Source organism: Gorilla gorilla, chromosome 3 (assembly GCF_029281585.2).
Source record: "Gorilla gorilla gorilla isolate KB3781 chromosome 3, NHGRI_mGorGor1-v2.1_pri, whole genome shotgun sequence".
In the NCBI taxonomy this organism is placed as follows: Eukaryota; Metazoa; Chordata; class Mammalia; order Primates; family Hominidae; genus Gorilla; species Gorilla gorilla.
Window position 1 is genome coordinate 58,389,589 of NC_073227.2, and position 27,124 is coordinate 58,416,712.

The 27,124-nt window shown below is 38.4% G+C and overlaps 1 long non-coding RNA gene and 1 pseudogene across 1 annotated transcript; both read right to left on the reverse strand.

The window, feature by feature from the left end:
- Nucleotides 1-957: 957 nt before the first annotated feature.
- On the reverse strand, nucleotides 958-17,156 carry LOC129532871 (uncharacterized; annotated as a pseudogene).
- A 1,503-nt stretch (nucleotides 17,157-18,659) lies between these two features.
- LOC134758319 (uncharacterized) lies at nucleotides 18,660-26,010 on the reverse strand. Its single transcript, XR_010133379.1, has 3 exons — nucleotides 25,909-26,010; nucleotides 23,888-23,949; nucleotides 18,660-19,950 (listed from the first exon to the last, which is right to left on the reverse strand). It is a non-coding gene; the product is annotated as an uncharacterized lncRNA (long non-coding RNA).
- Nucleotides 26,011-27,124: the final 1,114 nt, after the last annotated feature.

Genomic DNA, 27,124 nt, shown 5'->3' on the forward strand with positions numbered 1-27,124 from the left:
CAGCATGACGTAGAAGAGTTGGCATTCTCAAAAGTGTATGATGAATTGGTAAGTTTAGTTTTATTTCATGTTTGAAAGATTTGTTTCATATTTGTGGTTTCCCCAATGCAAATTGGAAATTATTCAAATAGGGAATCTAATCTTCTTTTCCCCTTCACTTTTGTTGGAAAACATAAAGTAATGTTAGTCTTTATTTTGAGAAACCAGGCTAATAATTTTATATTTAGGATTTGAAAAGTAACACATTGGATTTTAGTGGAAAAGTTTATTGTAAGGACGCGATGATCACAAAGAGAGGGAGGAAAAATAGAAAGCCTGAGGTGACTGGTATAGGAATAGAATGGAGCAAGGAATAGGAAGGATTGTATTTTAACCCTCATTCTGCAATTGATAAATATAACTAAAACTTCAAAAAAATACAGATTTTAATACTCTGATAAATCATTTGCCTTTTAAGATAAAAAATTAAAGAGCAATATAATTTGTACATAAGAATATAAAGAGTGAAAAGCAAATAAAGGATCTTAAGATTTTTTGTATTTTAATAGATTTGGAAGGATGTTTATAGAAAATAAATCTTTTATTTATGTATTTATTTATTTGAGACAGGGTCTTGGTCTTTTGCCAGAGTGCAGCGCCATGATCATGGCTCACTGCAGCCTTGACCTCCCAGGCTCCAGCAATGCTATCACCTCAGCCTCCAAGTAACTGGGACTATAGGCATGCACCATCACACCAGGCTAATTTTTTAATTTTTTGTAGAGAGAGGGGTCTCCCTATTTTGCCCAGTCTGGTCTTGAACTCCTGGGCTCAAGTGATCCTCCTGCCTCGACCTTCTAAAGTGTTGGGATTATACATTATTGAACATTAATTTTTCATCTACAAAGATGAGGTTAATTAATACAAATTTCACGTGCATCTGTGTGAAGAGACCACCAAACAGGCTTTGTGTGAGCAATAAAGTTTTTAATCACCTGGTTGCAGGCGGGCTGAGTCCAAAAAGAGAGTCAGTGAAGGGAGATGGGGTGGGGCCATTTTATAGGATTTGGGTAGGTAGTGGAAAATTATAGTCAAAGGGGGTTGTTCTCTGGCAGGCAGGGGTGGGGGTCACAAGGTGCTCAGTGGGGGAGCCTCTGAGCCAGGAGAAGGAATTTCACAAGGTAATGTCATCAGTTAAGGCAGGAACCGGCCATTTTCACTTCTTCTGTGATTCTTCAGTTACTTTAGGCCATCTGGATGTATATGTGCAGGCTTGGGCTCAGAGGCCTGACATTCCTGTCTTCTTATATTAATAAGAAAAATAAAACGAAATAGTGGTAAAGTGTTGGGGCAGCGAAAATTTTTGGGGGTGGTATGGAGAGATAATGGATGATGTTTCTCAGGGCTGCTTCGAGCGGGATTGGGGTGGCATGGGAACCTAGAGTGGGAGAGATTAAGCTGAAGGAAGATTTTGTGGTAAGGGGTGATATTGTGGGGTTGTTAGAAGAAACATTTGTCATATAGAATGATGCGTGATGGCCTGGATATGGTTTTGTATGAATTGAGAAACTAAATGGAAGACACAAGGTCTGAATAAGAGAAAGAGAAAAACAGGTATTAAAGGACTAAGAATTGGGAGGACCCAGGACATCCAATTAGAGAGTGCCCAAGGGGGTTCAGCGTAATTACTTGCTTGGTTGGTGAGTTTCTGGGCTCTATCCTTGAGTTTTTTTTATGTTGTCATACACCAGGCCAGATTGATTTAGGTAAAAACAACACTTTTCACTTAAAAACATAGAGAGTCCTCTTTTTTTTAGCAGTGAGTAAGTCGAGGCCTCCGTGATTTTGGAGGAAAGAGAAATGCAAAGCCAGCAATTGTTTGTTAAAGAAGGATTAGAAATGGCTAGGAGAGAGTGAGTGAGATTGATAGTGTGGTGGAGATAGCTGGGGAGAGGTAGAGGGTGGCATAAGAACAGGAACGAGAATAACAGTGAGTATAAAAGTAAAGAATAGGATTTCATCAGGGTGAGAGTATTGTAGTGTACCCTGTCAGCAAAGATCATCTATCCACTCTAAGAGGCAGTTAAGAGTGGCGGTTTGGAGACAGCACCAGGAGATATTAGCTGTGATGGCTTGGAGAAACAGTGTAAACTGGCAGTGTAAACAAGAGCAGGGCATTTAAGAGTAGTTGAGAATAGTGAATAGGAGTATGACTAGACAGAAGATAGTAGGGATGACAAGTTTTTGGGGCACAGTCCAAGTTGGGTTGGTGTCTGGAATGAGACCAGGGCCTAATAAAAAGGAGCGTTGTTACAGGAATTCAAATGGGTTGCACTCTGTAGCATCCCGAGGACAGGCCCGAATTCTGAGAAGGGCAAGTGGTAAAAGTATTGCCCAGTCCTTTTTAAGTTGAAGGCTGAGCTTGGTGAGGTGTGTTTTTAAAAGACCATTAGTCCGTTTTACCTTTCCTCAAGATTGAGAATGGTAAGGGGTATGAAGGTTTCACTGAATATTGAGAGCCTGATAAACTGCTTGGGTGATTTGACTAATAAAGGCTGGTTTGTTATCAGACTGTATAGAGGTAGGAAGGCCAAACCGAGGAATTACTTCTGACAGAAGGGAAGAAATGACTGTGGTGGCCTTCTCAGACCCTGTGGGAAAGGCCTCTACCCATTCAGTGAAAGTGTCTACCTAGACTAAGAGGTATTTTAGTTTCCTGACTCAGGGCATGTGAGTAAAGTCAGGTTGCCAGTCCTGGGCAGGGGCAAATCCCTGAGCTTGATGTGTAGGGAAGGGAGGGGGCCTGAACAATTCCTGAGGAGCAGTAGAATAGCAGATAGAACACTGAGAAGTGATTTCCTTGAGGATAGGTGTCCACGATGGAAAGGAAATGAGAGGCTCTGAGAGGCAGGCTAGCGGCTTGTAACCTACGTGGAAGAGGTTATGAAATGACAACAGAATAGAATGGGCCTGTGAGGCTAGAAGGAGATATTTCCCTTGGTCCAAGAACCATTTGCCTTGTGTGGGAAGAGATTGATAGGTGGAAGTTTCAGTGAAAGAGTACGTGGGAGTGACCAATGAGAAGGAGAAAAACTGGCCATGAGGGACAGAAGTTGGAATGCTAGCTGCTTCTTTAGCTACCTTATCAGCATAAGCATTGCCCTGAGTGATGGGATCTGATACCTTTTGATGGCCCTTGCAGTGAATGACTCCAGCTTCCTTTGTAAGTAAAGTTTTTATTAAAGAGGCATTAATGATGGAGGACACTTGTGTAGTGAGGAAACCTCTTTCTGCCCATATAACAGCATGGTGGTGCAGGATATGGAAGGCATATTTGGAGTCAGTATAAATATTGATGCATAGTCCCTTTGCAAGAGTGAGGGCTCAAGTTAAGGCAATGAGTTCGGCTTGCTGAGAGGTAGTGGAGGGGGGCAGAGCAGTAGCCTCAATGGTAGATGTGGAAGATACTATAGCATAGCCTGCCTTTGCTGGTGAGTGGCAATTAGGCCTGGTGGAACTGCCATCAATAAACCAAGTGTGATCAGGGTGAGGAACAGGAAAGAAGGAAATACGGAGAAGTGAAGTGAATGTCAAGTGGATCAGAGAGATACAGTCATGGGGGTCAGGTGTGGTATCTGGAATAATGTGGGAGGCTGGATTGAAGTCCAGGCCAGGAACAATGGTAATTGTGGGAGACTCAACAAAGAGTGAATATAGCTGAATGAGCCAGGGAGCAGAAAGTATATGCATCAGGTGTGAAAAATAAAATAGATTTTGGAAGTTATGAGAACTGTAGAGAATGAGTTGAATATAGTTTGTGATGTTGAGGGCCTTTAAAAGTATTAGGGCAGTGGCAGCTGCTGCATGGAGACATGATGGCCAGCCTAAAACAGTAAGGTCAAAATGTTTGGATAAAAAGGCTACAGGGTGCGGTCCTAGTCCTCGTGTAAGAATTCCCACTGCATAGCTCTGCACTTCCACTGTGTGTAATGAAGAGGGTTGGGATGAGTCAGGAAGAGCTAGTGTGGGAGCAGTCTCTAAAGCTGTCTTCAAGGAATGAAAGGAGGAGTGGGGAAAGGATTTAGGATCTATGGGGTCAGCTAGGTTTCCTTTTGTGAGTTTATATAACGGTTTTGTTAAGATGGCAAAACCAGATATCCAAAGGCAAAAGTATCTAACCATGCCCATGAAGGAAAGGAGTTGTTCTGTAGAAGGGGTTGGGGTTTGAGACATCAGTCAGACATGATTGGCAGGGAGGGTATGTGTGTTTTTATGAAGAATTATGCCGAGGTAGGTAACAGAGAAGAAATTTGAGCTTTGGAGGGGGATACTGGATATCCCTCAGAGAATAATGTTGAAGGAGCAGGAGGGTGTCTTGTTGAGAAGATTCAAAGCAGGAGCTACAAAGTAGAAGGCCATCAATATATTGAATAAGGTGAGAAGCAGAGGGGTGGAAAGAAAGTAAATTATGAGAAAGAGCTTGGCTGAAGTAATGAGGGCTATCCCTGAAGCCTTGTGGTAGTACACCCCAGGAAAGCTGCTGGGACTGATGGGTGTCAGGGTTAGTCCAGGTAAAAGCAAAGAGAGGCTGGTACAAGGGGTACAGGGGAATAGTGAAAAAAGCATCTTTAAGATCAAGAATGGAATAGTGAGTTGTGGAGGAAGGTATTGAGGACAAAAGAGTGTATGTGTTGGGCACCACAGGGTGGATAGGCAAAACAATTTAGTTGATAAGGTGCAGATCCTGAACTAACCTGTAAGATTTGTCCAGTTTTTGGACAGGTAAAATGGGGGAATTGTAGGGAGAGTTTATAGGCTTTAAAAGGCCATGCTGTAACAGGCGAGTGATAACAGGCTTTAATCCTTTTAAAGCCTCCTGTGGGATGGATATTGGCGTTGGCATTGAGTGGGGTAAGGGTTATTAGGTTTTAATGGGATAGTAATGGGCATGTGATTGGTTGCCAGGGAGGGAGTAGAGGCATCCCATACCTGTGGATTAAGATGGGGAGATACAAGGGGAGGATGCGAAGGAGGCTTTGAACTGGGTAAAAGAGTGGCAATGAGGTGTGGCTGTAGCCCAGGAATAGTCAGGGAAGCAGATAATTTAGTTAAAATGTCTCGGCCTAATAAGGGAGCTGGGCAGGTGGGGATAACTAAAAAGGAGTGCATAAAAGAATGTTGTCCTAGTTGGCACCAGAGTTGGGGAGTTTTAAGAGGTTTAGAAGCCTGGCCATCAATACTCACAACAGTTATGGAGGCAAAGGAAACAGGCCCATGAAAAGAAGGTAATGTGGAGTGGGTAGCCTCTGTATTGATTAAGAAGGGGACGGACTTACCCTCCACTGTAAGAGTTACCTAAAGCATCTTTGATGGTCCAGGAGGCTTCTGAGGTGATCGGGCAGCTTCAGTCTTCAGCTGCTAAGCTGAGACGATCTGGGAAGGAGTCAGTCAGAGAGTCTTGGACCAGAGTTCCAGGGGCTCTGGGAGTGGTTGCCAGGTGAGTTGGACAGTCTGATTTCCAGTGGAGTCCCGCATAGATGGGATACAGCTTAAGAGGAATCCCGGGCCACAGGCATTCCTTGGCCCAGTGGCCAGATTTCCAGCACGTGAAGCAAGATCCTGAGGGATGAAGTCCTGAAGGAACACCTGGCCACTGTGGTTTAGGCATTTTGAAGTTCTTGTGTGCTGGAGATGTGGCTAGGCTTTCTCTCAGAGAAGAGGCAAGTAATTGCAACTCTTCTCTATTATTGTACACCTTGAAGGAGAGGTTAATTAAGTCCTGTTGTGGGGTTTGAGGGCCAGAATCTAATTTTTGGAGCTTTATTTAATGTTGGGAGCAGATTGGGTAATAAAATGCATATTTAGAATGAGACGGCCTTCTGACCTTTCAGGGTCTAGGGCTGTAAAGCGTCTCAGGATTGCTGCCAAATGAGCCATGCACTGGGCTGGGTTTTCATATTTGATGAAAAAAAGCCTAAATGCTAACTGATTTGGGAGAGGTCGGATAAAGAAAAAGGAGCATTAACCTTGACTATGCCTTTAGCTCTAGCCACCATTTTTAAAAGGAAATTGTTGGGAGGTGGGGGAGGGCTAGTCGCGGAACAAAACTGTAAGCCAGACCGGCTGTGGGGAGAGGAGGTGATAGAAGGATTATAGGGTGGAGGAGCGGAAGCTGAGGAAGAATTGGAGCCTGACTCAGCCTCGCGGGGAGTTACCTGAGGAGGAGCAATCTTGGGATGAAGGGAGAGGTCAGATGGGTCGGTAGAAAAGGAAGATTGAAAAGACTCAGCAACGCTTGGGGTTGGGACTGTGGGGACAGGTGGGAGGGAAAGAAGAAAGATTTGGGATGAGTCACACTGGGAGCAGAGATTAGGAAGAGACTGATGTGTAAAAGAATGCCTGGACGTCAGGCACCTCAGACCATTTGCCCATTTTATGACAAGAATTATCTAGATCTTGTAGGATGTAAAAATCAAAAGTGCCATTTTCTGGCTATTTGGAACCATTGTCGAGTTTGTGTTGGGGTTAAGCAGCATTGCAGAAGAAAATAAGGTGTTTAGGTTTTAGGTCAGGTGTGAGTTGAAGAGGTTTTAAGTTCTTGAGAACACAGGCTAAGGGAGAGGAAGGAGGAATGGAGGGTGGAAGGTTGCCCATAGTGAAGGAGATAAGCCCAGAGTAAAGAGAGGGTAGAGACACAGAGATAAGGAGTGGGGGGTGCTTGCCCCCCCCAGGAAAGTGGTACTTGCCACTAAGGGTGAAGGATCAAGGCAGGCATCCCCACAGTGATCAGACACCTCTGAAACATGGGTGAATAATCGAGCAGGCATCCCCTCAGTCATTAAACACCAAGGGAAGACTGTTTCCCAAGTCCGTGACTGGCGCTGGAGTTTTGGGTTCACAGATAAAACGTGTCTCCTCTGTCTCTACCGGAAAAGGAAAGGAATTGAAATGAAGGGAGAGATTGAAGGGTGACACAGAAACTGAAAGGAGAAAGAAGTTGAGGGATAGTGAGAGAGGTTGGAGAAGAGAGTAAAAAGAGGCCGCTTACCTGATTTAAAATTGGTGAGATGTTCCTTGGGCTGGTTGGTCTGAGGATTCGATGTCGTAGGTGGATCTTTCTCATGGAGCAAATAGCAGGAGGACAGGGGATTGATCTCCTGAGGGAAGTCCCCCGATCTGAGTCACAGCACCAAATGTAACGTGCGTCCATGTGAAGAGACCACCAAACAGGCTTTGTGTGAGCAATAAAGCTTTTTAATCGCCTGGGTGCAGGAGGATGAGTCCAAAAAAGAGAGTCAGCAAAGAGAGATAGGGGTGGGGCCATTTTATAAGATTTGAGTAGGTAGTGGAAAATTATAGTCAAAGGGGGTTGTTCTCCGGCAGACAGGGGTGGGGGTCACAAGGTGCTCAGTGGGGGAGCCTCTGAGCCAGGAGAACGAATTTCACAAGGTGATGTCATCAGTTAAGGCAGGAACCAGCCATTTTCACTTCTTTTGTGATTCTTCAGTTACTTCAGGCCATCTGGATGTATATGTGCAGGCTTGGGCTCAGAGGCCTGACAAAAATAACTCAAGATGATGAGGGAATTACCAGTATCTTTTCTAGTGGTGTTTAACCAGAGTTGCACTTTGTTTTTCCATTGTTAATAATATTTCTACATATAAAATTCAATTAAATGTATGGATCTCTAGATCACAGTCCTCCTAACAGATTTTACTTGGTACGATCATTAAAAATGTTCCTCTTTCACCTGCTCATCTTAAAGCCACAAATTAAGATTTAGGTTGTTAAAAACAAATAACCCAAAAACACTTTCCACACTTAACACATTAAGATTTACTTTTAAAATGGACAGTAATAGGAACAATTATTTTTATGTATTATTATTTTTGTTTTTACTTAAAATGATCTCTAATCTGTAAGGAAAAAGCTGATTGTGTCATACCAATAAAAATAATTTAGTCCATTTTATCTCTTTAATATCTTTAATAGTCATGCCTTTATTCAAGTTCTATTATGTTCCAGCACCATTCTTGCCACTGTGGTGATGGGCACGTTGAGGGGGCATAGGAGTGAAAAACATACAGTTCTTTGAGGGTTATGTGAATGTCAATTCTGCAGAATGGCTAGTTCAAGGAAAAAGAGACATACCAGAAGTGTAAAGAAACAAATGAAAGTTACATAAATAGAAAGAGAAAGGAAAAGTAGAGTGAAATAAAAATCTGGGAAAAGCAAAAGATCTATGGCTGGTCAATAGCCCAAGAACTCATTTAAACTTCTGCATTTCTGTTACCTTTCAAGATTTTTAAAGTTATCTTCTCCTGGTCCTAAATCTTTTTGAAAACTCCACATTCCCATTCTCTATGCAGATAAATCAGTATGACTACTTTATATCTTTTTTGAAACGTTGAGTTTGGTTTTCTTTGGTTTTATGGCTCAGAGGAATGTGAGGGATGAGAGTGGTGTTACGGGTAGAGGAAGCATTGTTGAAAAGCCATCTCTACTCTTACCATTGATAATCAATGCCTCAGTGCAAATAGCTCTCAGAGGGTTTTCCTCATTTGGAATACACAAACATCTTTATTTATTAGATTTTTCATCTCTAAGTAATGTGAAAAAGTCAATTTTATTCCTTGTTGTACATTTCAGCACTTAGTAGAATGCTTGGCCCATATATATTAGTTGAAGCATTTAATTGTTCTTCAAATTTGTTTGGTGCCATTTAATTTTCAGCCAATAACTTATCTGCTCCTGGTTGTCTGAGTCTTCTCCACTTGACTAAAATGGATTTCAATACTATCTTGAAAGACTCTTTTTTACACAGAAATATTTTGTTTAATTTTCTAGGAAGCCACTCTGTATTTAAATATAATGATGTATATACATGTAAATACATTTATAGTATTTAATCTTTAGTCTTTATTTATATTACATTTAATAGACACTATTTAGTCATTATATTTTTCTACAAATGAGTAATTGCGGAATAGATTCCTGAGATTAAAGTCCTACAGTGGGGTCCTGAGTAGTTTTACATTTCTCTTTGCCTTACACAGAAATATATTAGAGTCTCTTTTCATGTAGTAACATCTATCACTGAATTTTAGGTTATTTCCCACATTGACTATTAAAGTCAAGTTTTGATTTTATGATAGTGAGACTAAAAGAACTTTGCCAATTGAAAACATGTAAATGTAGAAAACAGAGTCTATTGATTGTAATTTAGCAACCAAATTTGTCATTTAAATGAGAGACTACCTTCATCTTCTGTGATAGTGTTTTGATCTGTAGAAGTTTAGCACTGTTAGTGTAGGACTAGGAGTATATGCCAAAAAAAAAAAAAAAAAAAAAGGAGAGAAAAGACAGATGGTCCCAAAACTGAATAAGAATAATTAGTATCTCTGAAGTAGCACAATGCCAAGTTTAAAAATGCAATGAAAGTTTTATCAGAACATATACGTACATACATATATATACATATATAATTTAGATTTTCTTTTTCTTCATATATATTTTTGAATAAGACTTAACAAGATATAAACCAATCTGTATTAATCTAATGTTAAGTATTTTTACAGGAAAATGTTATGATAATCTTTAAACATGTTATTTTTAAATTTTTGCATCTTGGTAAAATTGACACACATAGAAGTCAGTATTGCACTTATGAATGTTCTGGAAACATTATTATCTGTAATAATGGCCTTTCCTCTGGCTAATTTCTGTGCACATTCAAAATTGTTCCCTTAGGATAAATTCTTTTTGGCACAAACACTTTTACCATTCTTGAAATGTCATTCCTGGTTAATAAACTATATTCTAAATTTATTTTTTCGTTGACTATTCTCTATACCCCTGGATAATTGGAATAAGGGTTTCTCATTCTCCCATACTTCAAGATACCTCAGAATTGAAGACTTAGTCTTTCTCCTCCATGCCATCTTGGACTATTACTCTTCACACCCTTGTAAAACTGCCTTGTTTTGTTGAGGTTCGTACAATTATTCAATCCACCCTTTGTCTTTACTTATTGCTGTCCTTATGGACCCCAAAGTTATGCTTTCCATTTACTGGAGACTCTGACACTTGCTTCTCTATTTCTTTTTCTAATCCAACCCCTACACTTACCCTAGATAGCATCAGTGCTTTTGTGGTTGATGTTCAACATCTTAGTCAATTTATTTCCTTCAACTTCTTATCTCTATAATTTTCTCTTCCAAAAATACTCTTCTGTGCACACCCTGGACTTTGTGATGATTTGGAATTATTCTATCTGAATCATAACTTTGGACTTTGTCACTATTCTAACCTTCCTTTGTAGCAGTCTTAGTTACTTACAATGCATCAAGGTTTTTTATTTTTATTTTTTTACTAATGCACTGTTCTAATCTTTGAATTCTTCATATCCATCAGCAGCCACTCTCAGTGTGCGTGTGTGTGTGCACGCGCACACACACACACACACACTCGTCTTTGCTTTTCTTGTGATCCTTAGGTTAATGATTTAAACAAAAATTTTAACTATGTCTTGAACTCCACTAAATTCTCTCTCCCTGTATCTCTTTTATTGTTCATACTGGCTAAAATATAGGGAAGACATAACTATCTGAAAAATGGCTAACCTCTGCTCAGACCACTGAGAAATGCTACAGAAATGTAGTATTTGTATAGCATTGTGTAACATATGCTACACAAATGTTGAGGAGGTGCCTCTTCATCTAAGTCCTCAATTCTGCCCACCATTCTTACTACATTCCCTTAAACTATTTTCCACATTGAACAAGTTTATTCAGCTTCCTCAAATTTCCAGTTCTCATCACCTGCCATCTCATCTTTCTGCAACTTCAAAGAGATAATATGATTGATGAATTAGATGACATTTCCTTCAGCTTCCTGATATTGAATCAACAAACCTACATGCATCCATTCATGTTCTCAAGTGGATGCCTACAGTGTGTCCAAGTTTCCCAGTCTGTTACATTGAACCATATGAAAATGTCAGTGAATGACAACTTTTGACCTATGTGAAAGGTAATTTCATGTGGGTGAACCTAGTAGTTTAGAATCCATGATTATTCAAATATTATGTGAGTCCAATTCACCTCCCAACCTCAGACAATCTACTGGTTAGTTACACCACTTTAAGTATACTGAAAACTGTTGCATCCACAAGAAAACAAAAATCCTCCATCAACTCCATAAACCTTGATGACTTGTCTCTCTCTTCCCGTCCATAAACTCATGAAAAAATTGTTGATACTCACTTGTCCCATTTACTCACTTCCAACATGTTCTCCAACCCGCAGACAGGTGATTTATGATCCCACTACTCTGTTCCTCTTCCTATCATGATCACCGATGATTCTCTATTGCTTAATTCAGTGTATATTCTACATTTTTATCATATTACTCTTTATCCTTTGTTATTGTATCACACTTATTCTTCTTATCTCCTCTAATTTTCTCTTGATTTTCTCTGGTTTTTCAGCCATTCCTAAACAACCAATAGGTCAAACAGATTTTTTTTTTAAAGCAGGTTGACCAAAAGGGAACTGATACACATGGTGGGAATGTAAATATCTACAGCCATTATGGAAAAGAGTATGAAGATTTCTCAAAAAAAATTTAAAAAATAGAACTACTGTATGATCCATCAGTTCCACTATTGGCTATATATGCAAAGGAGAGCAACATGTGTGTAAACAATAAAAAACATACAATGTTATCTGTCAATTTAAAAATAAGTAAATGAACAAATAAGAAAGAGAAATTAATTCTAAATAGGATGGAAAATGAGCACTTCAAATATAGCACTTGGTGCCGTCTTAAAGGTATGTTGTTCATAAGTAGATAAGTACAGGGGGGCAATTTTAGATGGGTTATCAGACTAACAAAATCTAAAATCAGGGGCCCACCTTCATTAATGTAACAGGTGTTTTGTTTATTTTGTTTTGCACCAGATTGACATTCTCAAGAAAAATGCAAATTATAAGGTTTTCATTAAAACAAATGCTCATTTTAGAAATTTGTTATACAAGATATTATATGTCTCAGCAGGCATAAAAATATATCACACATAAGGCAGAAAAAATTCTATGAATGACTTGATTTTTAAGTTTTGTTGTTTTTATAATTATTACAATTAAATACTACTTTGAGAGTAGCTGCCTGAATTTGTTAACCCTTTCCAGTTTATACAAATGAAATCCACTATAATTCTTTAATTCAGGTTCTCTATTTGATGATAAACTAATAAATTAAAATCCTGACTTATTATAACTAATAAATTAAATTACAATCCTGATTACTGAAATGCTCCCATTAGGAAATAAATAGCAGTTTTGAGCAGACAACATGGAAAACCACACTGGGTGTGGGGTCAGAACACCTGATTTTAAATCAAGACTTCTCTAGTTAATAGCTATGTGTCATTAGACCAGACCCAAGACTTCTGTGAACCTGTTTCTATCTCTGTATTAGTACCCAGGATAAATACAATGAGAACTACAAAACAATAAAAGGTTTTCATTGCTAATGGACCCAATGGAGGCTCCATTGAAAAGAGAGTTTTGTATATTAATGTAGGGTTTGATCATAACCCTTGTGCCAGAGGCACCTATGGAACAAATGGCCCATTTACTTTTTAGGGGTTTACTGTCCTTTTTTTCCTTGAATTCCTATTCAGGTACCTGAGAACAGATCCAATAGAATGGTTTATTGTGTCCTATTTGTAAGCAAATGATTATTTTCACCAAAGAGTTTTAGGTCTCTCCAACAGGAATAATTATTTTCTGATCTTGACCTTGGGTCACAGCCCAGATACTTGGTGGCCTCACTATCTTGAGACATGTATCATGTAACTCAGACATATCTCTCCCTCGTGGTCTGCTGGGTGACTCCACTGCAAGTGGCATTTCTCCATGGCTATTCCCCATAGTACTAGAAGTTCCTAATTGCACTGCTACACACTACTTTTATGAGTTTTGGGGCTCTTTCAGATTCCTGGATCTTGGATGAAAATAATAAAATTATTTCTTACTATTTTCTGCTGTTTTCAAGCTTCTATTTTTCTCACATGCCACATTGGCCATTGTGATGTGAATTCTGTATTAGAACCTATAATGACTGCACAGAGGAAAATGTTAATTAATAGAAGACAGGAAATTTAGGTGGGCAAAACTAATTACTACTTTTATGTTTTGGAGTAAATCTTTTTAGCCTCAGTTGCCTCAATTGAAAAGTGGGCATAATTGTATTTACCATATAAACTTTATATAGATGTTGGGTGGATCAACTGTTATAGGATATGTTAAAGATCTTTATAACTGTAAAGTGATATATAAAAGTTATTATCATGATTATAATTAGAGTGACATGTACTTCATCCTTATGCCTCACCCTTTGTGCTCCCAAATGTGTTTGGAATAAGGTAGGGCAACCATAAGTAAAGGACCACTCCCTACCTTTTCAGGGGCCCTACAGCTTTCTAACACCACCCTCATAAGACTGCTTACACTATGCAAATGTATCAGACACAAGCAGAAAGAATTCCAACAATTAAGATAGCTTATCAGACATTTGCAAATTCTATTTATATTTTTATATCTATATTTAGCTAAAGCCACCCTGTGGCAGGTATTTTGTCACTAAAATGTGAGGATGAGTAAAAGAAAAGTGGAGATGAGAACTATCTGGATAGAAATTCCTTCATTACAGTGTTGTCACGAACCTCCACAATAAGCACGACTTCTATGTGGTGGCTCAACTGCTTTGGTCAGAGCAGCTATCAACTGCTTACACTTTCCAAACCATCTAGTTTTGTTCAGCCAGATCAATCACTCACAGCCACTTCTTTAATCAAGTTTAATAAGAGCTAACATTGAATGAGTACTTCCAATCTTTTCTTTCTCATAATGCCACTATAGATATCATCTGTATTTTACAGATTAATAAACTCAGGCTCCAGTATGTGATGCCAGGCCATATAACTTGTGAGTGCCAAGGAATTCTGTCTGAAACAGTCCAGGCTTTTTCTACCATACATGCAACCTCTATTCAGAGAGTTGGTGAGGCTGCTGTGACCAAACTCTTAAAAGGTAAATGTGGGAGAAATATTGTTTATTTTCCGTTCAGTAATGTGAGATATGCAGAATTGGCTGGAAGAGGTGAAATATCACGTAAAAATGCATTTCTTGTTCCCAAATTCTATTCATGCATAAAATAGTATATCACTGCATTGTCTTCAAACATCTTTCTTATATGCCTGACTCAGGATAGTGTTCAATATACACATGAAGATGCAATCCAGTAAATATTTTTATTTTATTTTATTTTATTTTGAGACAGAGTTTTGCTTTTGTCACCCAGGCTGGAGTACAATGGCGCGATCTCGGCTCACTGCAACTTCTGCCTCCTGGGTTCAAGTCATTCTCCTGCCTTAGTCTCCTGAGTAGCTGGGATTACAGGTGCGCACCACCACACCCAGCTAATTTTTGAAATTTTAGTAGAGTCAGGGTTTCACCATGTTGGCCAGGCTGGCCTCAAACTCCTGACCTCAGGTGATCCACATGCCTCAGCGTCCCAAAGTGCTGGGATTACAGGCATTAGCCACCTCATCCATCCTGCAACCCAGTAAATCTAATGTACAGCATGGTAACTATAGTTAATAATACTTTATTGTATATTTGAAATTTGCTAAGAATGTAGCTATTAAACGTTCTCACCATACACACACACAAATGGTAAATACGTGAAGTGATAGATATGTTAGTTTGGTTGTAGTAGTAATTTCACAATGTATACATATTATCAATTATCATGTTAAACACCTTAAATATATACATTTTTTGTGAGTCAGGGTTTTCTTCTGCCACCCAGGCTGGAGTGCAGTTGGCTGATCATGGCCCACTGTAGCCTCAAATTCCCAGGCTCAAGGGATGTAGCTCAGCTTCCCAAGTAGCTAAAACCACAGGCACACACCACCATGCCTGTAGACTGGGAATTTTTTTTATGAGACGGGGTCTCCCTGTGTTGCCCAGCTGGTCTCAAACTCCTGGACTCAAGAGATCCTCCTGCCTCGGCCTCCCAAAGTGTTATGATTACAGGCATGAGCCACCACTACTAGCTTATTTTTTTATTTGTCAATTATATCTTAATAAAGCTCAGGGAAAAAGATGCAAACTAGTAAATAGACAACTGTCAGCCTCATTCTTGCTTATTAGCCAACAGTAACTTAAAAATGTGATAAGTCACATACAGACAAGATTGTACAGATCAGTGGAATATTGAGAAAACCATCTTGGATATTAAGAGAACATGAGAGTTTTTTTCCTACTAATTATCTAGATAATTATCTTAATTCTTGTTTTCCCCTTTTCAAAGTGATTCTGACCAATGGTAGGAGAAGAAAACTAGAACCCAGTCCCTATCTCTCTTTTCACTCCCTATCTCATATCCCCTTCACTAACATTGCATGGTCTCTGCAGAAAACAGAATGTATTGCCCACTTTGAGCCAAGCACTATGCTAAATATTAGTGTAGTGACAAGAACAAACGGAGAGAATGCTGGCCCAGAAATGAGATGTAAGAAAAGCATAACACTGCGGCAGATGTGTTAGTGAGAGCTTGTGTGTGTTCCGTTCTGGTTATTTATATTTTCTCTATGCAATGAAATCAATGTAATTGGCTGAGAATGATGATTACAGAGAAGGTATTGCAGCTTTGAAAAGAGAAGATAAAATAATTGACTATTTCTCACATTAGGAGAAAGAGTAACTGAATAGTATGATGGTCAGGAATCACTGAGGGAAAACTTCAGGATAGTGGTCGGGGATTTAAAATGATTTTATTTTTTTCCCAGCCACATTTGTGTAACATAAAATAGGCAGAAAGTTGTATTTAATCAGGGATTGGGTTTTCCTAGATGATTAGGGCCAAGTGAGGTAGAGTTACAGGTCTGAGGGTGTATGCCAGGGAATGAATATGATGAGGGATCGCGGGATATAGGCTAAGGAAGGAGAGCAATGCAAGCTGAGGGTGATGGGAGTCAGTGAGCAAGTGGGAGGATCAGCGGATTATAGGCCCCAGTGGGACTGAAGTCAGGGTACCAAGGAAGTGAGCTGGGAAAATGGGTGGTAGTAGTTAAACAGTTGGGACATCAAAATTTAGATTATGATGAAATTGCAGCTATTGGTAATGACAAGATATAGAGCATGAATTATGGGAGTGGGCAGCAAAAGTAGGGAGAAGGGCAAGGTTATTGGTGCAAAGAGATAGAAGGTAGAACACGGCCAGTGCAATAAAACAGTTAGCAACAAAACTGGATAGGAAATTTCAAGAGAGCTACTAACTGGGTGGGGGATAGCTGTGAACGGAATTGGTTCTTAAAGGAGGGAAAACGTATACAGCAGCACACTGAAAGATTTCCAGAAATGGAAATGCTAGTGGCTGGGAAAAGGGATGTAGAGAGGAGGTTTTAGGTAGAGGAGGTGTTATTATCAAAACAAAGGAGTGGGTGAATGTAAGGAACAGAAGAGCACACGTGAAGAGAAGTACTATACCTTCAGAGTGCAAAAGTAAGTTTGACTCAATATATGGAAGGCTATTTTTTTTTAATGTAAATCATATCAGCCAAGCACAGTGGCTCGAACCTGTAATCCCAGCATTTTGGGAGGGTGAGCCGGGTGGATCGCTCAAGCTCAGGAGTTCCAGACTAGCGTGGGCAACATGGCAAAACTTCATTTCTACAAAAACTACAAAAATTAGCCAGGTGTGGTGGTGCAGGCTAGTAGTCCTAGCTACTGGAGAGGCTGAAGTGGGAGGATGGCTTGAGCATGGGAGGTTGAGTTTGCAGTGAGCTGAGATCATGACACTGCACTCCAGCCTGGGTGACAGAGCAAGACATTGTCTCAATGAAAAAAAAGTAAATTATATCATGTTTTTCACATTTAAAATTGTCCAGTGGATCCCTATAACCCTTAGATTTAGTGACACCTCACTATGGCCTACAGACACCCCCTGATGTGATCCTTGTCTGCCTCTCCGGCTAACCTTCTCCACCCTTCCTGGGACTCACTGCAATCTAACCACTCTGGCCTCAGTTCCTCCAGTGACTCAACAAGTTCACTCTTGTTCCAGTTCTCAGAACTTGCTGCCACCTCGTTGCTGTCTCCCCACATCTTGAAATTGTTTCCTTGTGAGTCACCTCTCAGCCCAAATAGCTTTTCTTCAGTGACAAATCGCTGCTGCTTAATTAAGTAATCATTACCTCTGTCCCTCAACCTGCAATCACTCTCTAATGTGTTTAACGACAAAGCTTATTCTTTGTTTTGTTCATTTTGAGGGTTCTATTTGGGATGACAGAACATTAGAAAATAGGATGATTGCACTTCATGAATATACTGAAAAGCGTTGAATTGCACACTTTAAATTGGTGACCAGTATGATATGTGAATTATATCTCCATAAAGCTGTTAGAGAATAAAAAGAATAAAAGGGAGGAAAGGAAAGAAAAATAAAGACAGGAAAGAAGAGATCAAAAGGTTCTGGAAACTCAAAAGTGTGTCTTCATTCAATATAGAAGCTCCCACAGCTATTATTCACCGAAGTGTCAAAGTCATACTCTATCATTATCCCTCCTCTTTAGCACTTATGTGACTTCAGCTGTGACTTACATGACTTCTCAAATAGTTCTTTAAATTGTTCTTTCTGACTCAAGGAAGACCTTAATTGATTTTCTTTTCAAACTTCATCCCTTTTATTTATTTATTTTTTTTTCTGAGATTGAGTCTCACTCTGTCACCCAGGCTGGAGTACAATGGCGTGATCTCAGCTCAGTGTAACCTCTGCCTCCCAGGTTCAAGCGATTCTCCTGCCTCAGCCTTCCGAGTAGCTGGGACTACAGGCTTGTGCCACCATGCCTGGCTAATTTTTATATTTTTAGTAGAGACAGGGTTTCACCATGTTGGCCATGCTGGTCTCAAACTCCTGACCTCAGGTGATCCGCCCACCTTGGCCTCCCAAAGTGCTGGGATTACAGGCGTGAGCCACCATGCCCGGCCTCATCTTTTATTTTTTAAAGAAAAACTATTTCCCAATGGTCAGATACAGTGACAGTAAGACTTGTTCATTAGAAAAGATTTGCAAATAATGTCTTTGTGCATGTTACAACTTTCAAAACAATACCTGCTGTCTTGTGGAGGTCAAAATTTGTTATCAAGTAATAGTAGGAAGAGAGATGACTAAGGATGAATGATGCTTAATTGAAGACATTGGTAAGAAAGCAGAAAAATGTACCCCCTCCAGATATGAAGCAACTTTGACAAAAATGGTTGGAAAGTACTGCTCTGGCCAGTCACATTGTTTTCAATAGCTCAGGTCAATGGCCTATGCATTCTTTTTTATTCTTACCAGGTTTTAATTATCTCAATTCCTTCAAGGAATAATTTCTCATGGAACTTCCCCATGTAAATTTGCATTTATGAACAGAACTTTGAAGGGTAGCACTCTTGACATTGATTATCCCCTTTTGAACTCTTATCTACTAAAACATCAGTTATTTTAATAATTTTAATTATGATATCAATCAACTTTCCAGTTATGAACCATTATGTCTTTCTTATTTGTGTAATGTGGGATTATGGAAACAAGACACACAGCTTGTCAGAACATGAAACGTAAAAGAAAGCACAAACCTCATTTAATCTTTTACACAACTTTCAGTATTTCTGTCCACATTACCGATTTTATGACAGTCTCGTATCTGGTGGGACAATTAGAATGATCATCATCATTATTACTAAGCCATTGTGATTATGAATAGTAACACCACCACCTCCTGGTATTTGCATGACAATGACTTTATTCCAGAGTTACTGTGTTTTACCTAGGAAATGAAGTAAAATTCTAATTGATGATTCACCCATCTTGTTCTAAAATTTCCCATATTCATTGTCTTCATCCAGTAATTCTTTCCCTGTGGACACTTCAAAATGTGCTCGCCATATAATGCCTACTTTTGAACCTGTGGTTTCTCCTGTAGGCTCCCCGTCCCCCAAGCTTAGAATCTCTTACCTGCTGGAACATTCTCGGGGGATAAGCCAGGATTTGCTAGGCTACTCAGCTGCTCCCCAGTCAGTGAGTAGTTTGTGTCCAGTGTCGTCACTCAGATTCCGAAGACCTGGGCACCACCTCTGTTTCTTTCGTGAGCAGCGCCTTCACCATCTACTAGCTCACTCCACTCCATCTATTCACAGACTCCTCAGTATTTTTTCCTAGCTGCTTTTGAAAAACTTGATGTTATTTTTAGTGTGGCCTGGATAATAATAGTAATAAAATAACCCAACCTCCTAAATCCTTACCATGTTTCAACTACTGTTTGAAGTACTCTTACATATATATTAACTCAGTCATTGCTATGATCCCACATAATATGGGTGCTAGGGTTTGGATATTTGACTCTCCAAACCTCATCCTGAAATTTGACACCAATGTTGGAGGTGGGGTCTCATGGGAGATGTTTGGGTCATCAGGGCAGATCCCTCAAGAACAGATTAATGCCCTTCCTAAGATGAGCGAGTTTTCACTTTATTAGTTCCCACAAGAGCTAATTGTTAAACAAAAAAAACAAAACAAAACAAAACCTGGCACCCCATCTTCCTCCTCTCTGGTTGTGTGCTGTGTGCACACTCTGGCTCCAGTTTGCCTTCTTCCCTGACTGGAAGCAGTCTTTAGCCCTCATCAGAAGCCCAGCAGATTCCAGCACCGTGTTTCTTGTATAGCCTGCAGAACCGTGAGCCAAACAAACCGTTTTTTCTTTAAAAAAAAACCCTGCCTCAGGTATTCCTCAAGGGTGAAGTCACTTACGTTTTTCTTTGGTTTGCTGGTCAGAAGTTTCTCCAAAGCTGGATTTTCCTGCACTGTAGTGAACTTGTTTAGTAGTCTGTCTGGGATAGTCGTACTAAAGCTGAATTCCTTGAATTGGAAGGATTAGGGATAGGGAGAAGCCAAGAAAGAAAGACAAAGAGAGAATTATCCTTTAGTGATTATTAAGTACAAATTTTGTACAAAATTTTAAATTGTATCTTGATTCCAGGTAAATGCTTAATCTCATTTCCATTCCTGCCATGGAAAAAGCAATGCAGGTGTAGCAATACTCTTTGCTAAAAACAGTTGTTTGTTTTGCAAATGGTTTAGAGTTGTCTACTACTTTATGATACATTATTTCATTCAGTAGACAAATAATTACCAAGTACTTCTATGAAGCAAGCTCCCCACCTGTCTAGAATAGCCATGGAAATTCTTCAATGTTTAAGCTAAAATTAGGTTAGTACTAAAAGAAATAGAGAGAAAAATGTTATTTTTTAAACAACATTGAGGAATAAATATTTCAGGGAATGTCTGGAAGGAAATAAACTGAAACAACTTCTCACTTTGACATATAAGACTTTAATTCAGTCACAATAATGGTTCTGGTGTTAGGAGTAGAATAATTCAACAGGTAACCACATATTTTTGAAGATGAGAATTCTGTTGCAAAAGAAACTCCCCTTTATGAATTGTGTTCTGTGTCTGGCTCAGAGAGGAAAATAGTGAGAAGATGTGTCCACCCTTTTTAAGCTTAAAAAAAACTGTATCCTTATTTCAGCCATTATTTCCTCCAAAGAGGAATTGTTAGCCCTTCTTTGAAATTCTCGTTTAAATTTTCTGCAATTCTGATAGCAATTTGTGTCTACTGTGTTCCTCCTTTATCAGACTATATAAGTTCCTCAAAAGAAAGATCTGTTGAAGAGTCTTTACATTCCCTTGTTTTGTACATAGTAATCCTGAATAAAATGCCTGCTGAGTTAACTAACACATAAACGCATTAATTAAGTTTACCTCTACTCTCATTAATATATGGTTTTCTCAAGTTTTCTTATCTTTGCTTATGGTGTTCTCTGCCTGATGCACACACGACCCTTGCCAATTCCTTCTCAGCCTTTAGGACCTAGTTCTAAGAACAGCTTCTCTAAGGCAAAACCATTTGTATCCACTCATCTGTAATAGCATTTTGAGACTTGTATTATACTAGTTACTTTATGTGTCTCTAGATTACACATCTTTTAAGAGAAGAGACTATGTCTTAATCTCTAGAAGTGTTTCATTGGCACACAGAAGAAACTCAGTGAGTGTTGACAATGGGCTCATGATTCTCCATGGTCTTCTATTAGTGAAGGTGACGGATATGTTCATCAGCTCTTGCCTGTGCTCCAGCTCCAACTCAGTGATTCCAGAGACACTTCAGGTATTTCCAGATTGCAATGCTTTTCTTTTGCTACCCACCTAAGAGTAACAGGACAGAGTAACATAAGATCCTTCTAGAATACCAGCTGAACTCAGAATTAGTGCTACTTGAATACTTAACAGAGCTCAGGTTGATGATTCTGGGATGGAGAAATTGCGTCTATGTACTCCTTTGCCCAGACCCAAGAATATCAGGGGAAGCCTGACTCCTTCCAGTTCAGTGATGCCCAAAGAGGAGAGTCAACTGAAATCTTCAGTTGTAACCTGAGGCCTGCTATCCACTTTACTACTATCAGGTACCAATCTCAGGAAAGGTAATTCCCTCCTTTTCTTTTCCATGTGTAATTTTAACAGACAGGACAAGAACTAGCACCCTTCTCAGAACCATATTCTTGTCCAGTCTCCTTATGGATTAAATCTCTTTAAACAACCCATGTTGGTGTTATCTTGGCCTGCCTCAACTCTGTAACTGTTCAGATTTTGTCTTTAGACTGTGGGCTCTGGCACTGGGATGAGGAGAGAGTTTTGCCACGTTTTCCTGCTTGCACAAGGGATTCCCAAATGTCAGTCATTTGCATACCACTTTTATGCTTTTGCCATGTTTGCATACTGGCACTATTATTGCCTTGATATTTTCTTAAAATTGATTTTTAATTTATTCCAATAAATTTGGCTTTATGATAAACAATATCATCTATTGAAATCACAGGTTTGATGTCTTATGACCCTATGAAATAGATATTTATCACAACACAGAGTTCCTGGGTCTAAAGTCCTGAGCTACCACTATTGATTTGCTTGTTCATCATATTAATGATCTCTTCTTGTTTGGATAATTATTTTTTCCTTATAATTCTCTTATATTTTTTTCAATCAGCCTTATTATAGATGCTCTTCATATGCACTATGAGTTGCATGAACTGTAAATGGTGTAGTAGGTTTTTTAAGTATAGAGGTGTAAAAGGAGCCCAAAAGGCCCAAGTCCTATTTCTGGCTTCCCTAATATCCAACTTTGAGGTTTTGGTAATCTCTGAACCTCTGTGTCTTAATGTTAGAATGAGAAGAGTGACCCAGATACTCTTGTTTTCTTAGGTTCATTGTGATTTGAAACACATGAATCAAATATATATTATTAGTTCATTTACAAATAAAAAAATTAGAGCATATAGTATAATGGACCAGGAAGTATATGAAAAGGTAGTGAATGGTAAAATACTGCTGACTTTAAAAAAAGAAAGTATAATGTTAAATGTCAATCATATTTTTATAGCATTTAAAAAAATTTCATGGAAAATATATTTAAGTGTTACCAAATTCAATATGAGCTAAATATGAATTCCAGAAAAAAATTCTACAGAAAAAGGAACATTTAGTCTTAAAATCCTATTCATTTTTAACACACAATTATTTCTCAAAAGGCCATTGACACTGGGTAGAAGAGTGAGTTCACTGACACCATGGATGGTTGCCCTTATTGTCAGAGCTGTTGTGTTGATTCTGGTGATACTGATTGGTCTCCTTGTTTATTTTTTGGCATATGGTAAGTATCTATTAATTGTTTTATTTTGAATATTTGAAGACCCACTTAACTTATTTTAAAACTTTAATATTTTCTAGTATTTTAGAATGCAATTTCCATCTGAATAAATTTATATACAGTTGGGAAAATAATCTCTTATGTATAAAAATTATGTCTAGAGTTTAAATTTTGATGTGGTTTGTATATTATTTCTTGAACAGTGCAATAAATATATCCTATGTAATTTTGTGATATAATAATAGTTAATATGCTAAGAGTAAAAAGTTATTTTAGTAGAAATTCTAAATTTGAGGTCAACTTATGAGAATATCGTACATTCTACCATTACTTAATTAACAGCTTAAATTTATGAATTATCACTAACAGGTGATAATTGTGTTATGACATAACTGACAACCATGGTGACTATGAAAATGTGTGATCCTAAAAAAGAGTTGGAGGGAGGTATAGACTACAGGTATAGCATTTTTAACTCTCGGGAGTTCACCAATTGCATCATTTTTTGTTTTCAACCCCTCCACTTCTCATAATTATACAACTCAAATTTGCTAAACAGAAACGATCCCTGTCTGCTTTCCCTTCCAGGCCAGAAGTTTTACTATTACCAGACCTCCTTCCAGATCCCCAGTATTGAATATAATCCTGATTTTTCAGTAGAACACTCAAAACTTAGCACCGACCTGAAACAAAAAGTCAGTAACGAGGTAAGCTAAATCTTGGCTGGCATCATTCCTATCCTGACAATACTTTGTGAAAATTAAGGTAAAAGGTGAGTTGAAAGCACTGCTTTTTGCACGTACATTAGAATTTCCTAAAAAAAACAGAATGCCCAGTTCAACTGTAATTTCAGATCGTCCTGAAAATATCTTCATGCAGTATTTGAAACATACTTGTACTAAAAAATCATTCATTGTTTATCTGAAATTCAAGTTTAACTGTATTTTTATTTGCTAATTCTGGAAACTGTAACCACTGTATTAGTCTGTTCTCACACTGCTAATAAAGACATGCTTGAGACTGGGTAATTTATAAAGGAAAGATTGTTAAGGATTATTAAAGATTATAAAGAGAAGATAATTGACTCACAGTTCCACGTGGCTGGGGAGACCTCACAATCACAGTGGAAGATCAAGGGGTGTCTTACATGGCTGCAGGCAAAAGAGAGATTGTGTAGGAGAATTCCCTTTTATAAAACCATCAGATCTCCTGAGACTTGTTCATTATCACAAGAACAGCACAGGAAACACCTGCCCCCATGATTCAACTACCTCCCACTGGGTTCGTCCCATGACACGTGGGAATTGTGGGAGCTACAATTCAAGATGAGATTTGGGTAGGGACACATTTAAAACCTATCACCAACACCATCTCAGGACACCTAGAAAAATATGCTAGACAAATGATAATGGCATCAGAGACTGAACAACATAAGCGCAACAGAATTTTTTTTTTTTTTTTTTTGAGAGGGAGTCTTGCCTTTGTCGCCCAGGCTGGAGTGCAGTGGCATGATCTTGGCTCACTGCAACCTCCACCTCCCGGGTTCAAGCAGATCTCCTGCTTCAGCCTCCCGAGTAGCTAGGATTACAGGTGCCTGCCACCATGCCCAGCTAATTTTTGTATTTTAGTAGAGACAGGGTTTCACCATGTTGGCCAGGCTGGTCTCGAACTCCTGACCTCAGGTGATCCACCCGCCTCAGGCTCCCAAAATGCTGGGATTACAGGTGTGAGCCACTATGCCTGGCCCCAACAGAAAAATTAAAATGCAAATACCAATGATTAGAGTTATCTAAAATCTTAACTCGATCATTCAGGCACAAATAACATTACCACATACCATTTATTAAGTACCTTCTATGGATGACCCTAATATATGTCCTATTAGGCTGCTCTTGAAAATATACCACAGAAACACACAGACTAGCTCTTCCTCTGAAGACTTCAGTCGTATTCGCAGCCACTATTCAGCCCAGCATTCACTAATCAAAGAAGGCAGATCACTCTTACCACGTTCAGACATATTTCTTCAGCCGTTTCACAACCCAAACCAGAAGCAGATGAAATGGTTTGAGGAATGCTACTGAGTGGAGTGGGTATGCCTTTTCAAAAATACATCTTAAGGACATTTTCTTTGAGGGGGGAAAAAAGCAGGCCAGTGTAAAGAATATTTTGTTACAGGAATTAAGATATTGAATTAGAGACAGCCCAAACTTCGAAGTCATAGACATCTAGATGCCACAAAGGATATCCCAGTTTTATCCTTTGTCATTCTAATAACTTTCAAAAAGTTGCTTGACCCCTAAAAGTTTACACTACAAAATGGGGATAATTTCACCCAACTCCCAGTGTTACTTTAAGGATCACTAGATGTAGTGAATACAAAGCATGAAAGGTAATATCCTAATAAATGTTAGCATCTGTTTCCAATGCTCTCACAGAACTTTTTGTGTACCTTTTCTAAAGTACTGATCATAAATTATGAAAACATTATATGTCTATGCCCCCTTTTAACTTGTGAATTATTTTGTGCTGGAACTAACTCCATTTCTTCTTATATTTCTTGTGCCTTTCATGGTGTTTGTACATGGTAGGCCCATATAAATACTCATCAAGGAGATGACTAGTAAATAAATGATCAATTTACTAATATTGGTCCTGTCCCTTAATGCATAAATGGAGATAACATATAAAGAAAGGCAATGCAGCAATTTAGACCAGAGGTAAATGCAAACTTTTTCTATAAAATGCAAGATAGTAAATATTTTCAACTTTGCAAGACACACAGTGTCTGTGCAACTACTCACAGCTGTTATTGTAGTGTTAAAGCAGCCATAGACAACACATAAACAAGTAGGTGTGACAACGTTTCAATAAAAATTTATTATGAGCACTGAAACTTGAATTTTGTACAATTTTTGGATATCAAAAATACCCTTCTTATTCTTTTTTTCAACTATTAAAAAGGCGTGAAGACCATCCTTAGATCATGAGCAATATAAACACAGGTAGCAGGTTCGATTTTGTGTACAGGCTATAGTTTGCCAATCCTTGTAGAGTTGAGTTACAGTTATAGCAAACATATTCTTAAAAGAAAAGATGAAAACCCATACCTAAAATGAATTTTATACTTTCTTGAGGAGTTCAATAATCTGGACTGCTTATGTGCTCAATTTCCATGGATAATACATGACTCATGAAGCTGCGATTTACCTAGAAAAAAATTATTACATTGGAAAGAGAATGGAAGGAGGCAGGCGGAAAACATATAGATATTATATAAACATCTATATTTGTATATATAGAGAGAATATATTTTATGTATATATAAACATGTAAATATAAAATCTGGAAGCAGATTTTATACCAAAATGTAAATAACAGGTTCTCTAGACAGTGATTTAAAAATGACTTTAATGCTTTCCAATACATTTTCTATATTGTTTACTTTAAAATTTTTTAATGATAAATATGTATCAGTTTTGCCATATAAATGTGCATGTGTATATAAAAATATATTCTTCAAAAACAAATTTCGCTTCATAGTTAATTAGAAGAAAAAGACATAGCCATTTGTTTTCAGTAACTATTGATTTATTAATTAACTTGTGTTCACCAGGCTATTCAAGATGATATTACATGGCATTTCACCAAAGAAAATTTCATAAATCAAGTCAGATGAATGAAAAGCACTTATTTGACATATACCCAGTTTCACAACTTAGCAGCTCTTCTCTTGTGGTTTGTGAAACTCACTCTGCAGACTCAGGTTCACTTAAGGTTCAATATATAGTCAGCCTTTTTTCTGACAAGTCAGCTTGATGAGTCTATAAACAGGCTTATAAGACCACATATTTTGTAACAAGCTGTGGTTTTATTAAGAAATAATTTGACCTAGGTATTTATACCACAGATAAATTATCCTATGTAGGAAGTCTAAAATGACACCAGTGGCATTTACAGTCTTATCTTATTCTAAGTAATCCTTTCCTGCATTTTTATTGGTAAGTATGATGATTTTAGAGAGGTGTTCAATATTACATATTCTCTTCCTTTCTCCCATTTGCCACAGCATCAAAATCTGGCCAAAAAAGTTTATTTAGAGCCTAAAAAGCTGATCTTTCAATCACATCCATGAGGATGATAACTGAGCCGGAATGATACTGAGTGATGAGTGAGTGATGTGTCCATATATATCAAACTTTCAAATCTCTGTGCCTCCTGCTCCATGTATATTTTATAATAGAGGTTGAAATACTGCATTAAGTCAACTCTTTAGATAGTCATCTTTGACCATGTGACAAGTTGTTCAAGTATCATCATCCAATT